The sequence below is a fragment of the Sander lucioperca genome, chromosome 3, assembly GCF_008315115.2.
Source record: "Sander lucioperca isolate FBNREF2018 chromosome 3, SLUC_FBN_1.2, whole genome shotgun sequence".
Taxonomy (NCBI): domain Eukaryota; kingdom Metazoa; phylum Chordata; class Actinopteri; order Perciformes; family Percidae; genus Sander; species Sander lucioperca.
In genome coordinates, this window is record NC_050175.1 from 34136801 (window position 1) to 34139347 (window position 2547).

A 2547-nucleotide genomic window follows, 5' to 3' on the forward strand; every position below is an offset into this window, starting at 1 on the left:
AAAGCAAAAAGCATAACATGAGCACTTTAAGTTGCACACAAGCTTTGGAGTGGTCAGTTGTCAAACGACTGTGGGAGGGGCTGAGTACACTCTTCATATGTGAGAATATCTGCTCACAGAGATATGTTGCTGTATGATGCTTTGTCAGCCACAGTGTTGAACTCTTCAGCTCAATCAGCTGCGTTTCCACGTCCTGTATATCCAGCCAGTCCATCAGAGATAAATCCAGTTCATGTCCATCAAAGCTATCGGGTTTAATCAAGAATGAGAACATGGGTCCATACTTCTGAAATTCCCGAAATCATGTTGTAAACTCCGACTCAAGCCCGCTGATGTATTTGCATATTTTAGCGGTGCTGATGCTGTGCTCCGTGGACAGCTCCCTTAAGTGTCTGAAATAGCGGAAAGTGGAGGTGGCAATGCCGCTTGAAAAAGTTGTCAGCTTTCCAACAAAAGCAGCCCATGTGTCGTACATGTCCAAAACTGTTTGCCCTGCACCTTGCAGGTGGAGATTAAGCTCGTTGAGGTGTCCCGTAATGTCCATGAGAAACATTAGTTTCACAACCCACTCCTCGTCCTGCAGTTCGGGATAGTCTTGGCCTTTTTCAGCCAGGAAGGCCTTTATAGCATCAAAGCAGCCGACAAACCGCTCCAAAACTTTCCCGCAGCTTAGCCACCTGATATGACTGCTGTGTGGAGAGGGGTATCTTTGTATGCGCAGTTCATTTCCTCAAGCAGAGACATGATCTGTCGGTGTGTTAGAGCAGATCGCTTAACTATGAAGTTAACAACTTTCACCACTGTAGCCATAACCTCATTAAGATCTGAATTTGACATTTTTGTACAAAGATTTTCTTGGTGTATTATGCAGTGAAGTTTCATGATGGGGTGACCAACTTGTTCCTTGATCAATGTGACTGCTCCCCACTGTTTCCCGACCATCCCTCGCTCCTCAAAATGCTCCAGAAAAACTCTGGCTATGTTCAATTCAATTCAATTTTATTTATAGTATCAAATCATAACAGGAGTTATCTCAACACACTTTACAGATAGAGTAGGTCAAGACCACACTATAATTTACAAAGACCCAACAATTCCAGTAATTCCCCCAAGAGCAAGCATTTAGTGCGACAGTGGCAAGGAAAAACTTCCTTTTAGGGAGAAGCCTCGTGTGGTGAGGAAAACTTCCTTTTAGGGAGAAACCTTGGACAGACCCAGGCTCTTGGTAGGTGGTGTCTGACGGTGCCGGTTGGGGGTGTGATGAACAGTGGCAATAATAGTCTCAATAAAGATAATGGAACTATGACTACAAATAGTAGTTGTAGTAGTTCATGGCGTAGCAGGGCACTGCAGGGCATAGCAGGACGTAGCAAGGCATAGCAGGGCACCGCAACCCACTGCAGAGTGTAGCAGGGTGTAGCATAGCAGGGCGTGGAGCAGGACCACGGCGACAGCTGCAACCATGATTTAGGTGCCTCCCTAATTTCTTCTATGCATCGTTCAACACTTCTGGCTGACATGGGAATGTCTTTTATTCTTGATTTTATTGTCTCTTTGTTTGGTTAGCCATCAAACAAAACATCTGAGCTACAGATGAAAGCCTCCTTTCTATACAGTATTCTCCATCAGTGAATGGCTTTCCCCGTTTTGAAATGCAATTAGCAATGTGATAGCTTGCTTTGGTAGCATGATAACATTTTTGCCCGTGGCGAAGACTTTGAGGGTGTTAGCTTGCTTCCCATACCTGGACATGGCACGTTTGACAGATTCAGCCTTGTCTGCTGCATCCTTGAAAGTTTTCTCATGTTTGGTCTCAAAATGGCGTTTAACACTCGATGTTCGGCAAAGCATCATTTTCAAGACATGAAGTGCACACAGCACAGTCCTTCTGAAACACAAAACCCCACTCTTCCGTCGATGAGGGCTGGAATGCCCGAACATTAGCTACCTAGCGGGCCTGCCGTTGCCGACATACCGCTACCGAGCCTGCTCCGCCAGCAGCATTACTAGTAGCCTACTAGCCAATCAGAGCAGAGGCAGAGTAGTGTGGGTCTTTGCTGCATGCGGATGGGGATAGTTTTTATACAGTCTATGGTGGAGATACAAGTCAATTCAACTACCGTAAATAACAGGTCGCGCAACTGTAAACGTTGTAATTTGGCATGCGAATGAGAGAGTACTTCAGCATTTCAACCATGCTTTCAACATATCTTGGTTTTATTTCAGTTAGCCTAATAGCTGGTTTGATTTGCATTGAGAGATGATCTTATGGAAAGTACCCCATGCCAATCTCTAGGTATGGTGAAGGGTATGTGATGATGTGGGGCAATTTTAAATTCCAATTCCTCTTTTTAGTCAACTTTAGCATGGGTGTATTCACTTATCTGAGCACTGTAAGTAAGTTGCAAGTAACTTGTAAGTATTTGAGTACTTTTAGTATTTTACAGTATGGTATTAGTACTTTTACTTACTGTAAGTAAAGGATCTCAATACTTCTTCCACCACTGGGCTCTAGGTACCAGTAGTGTGGTCTTAGACTGTTAGTCC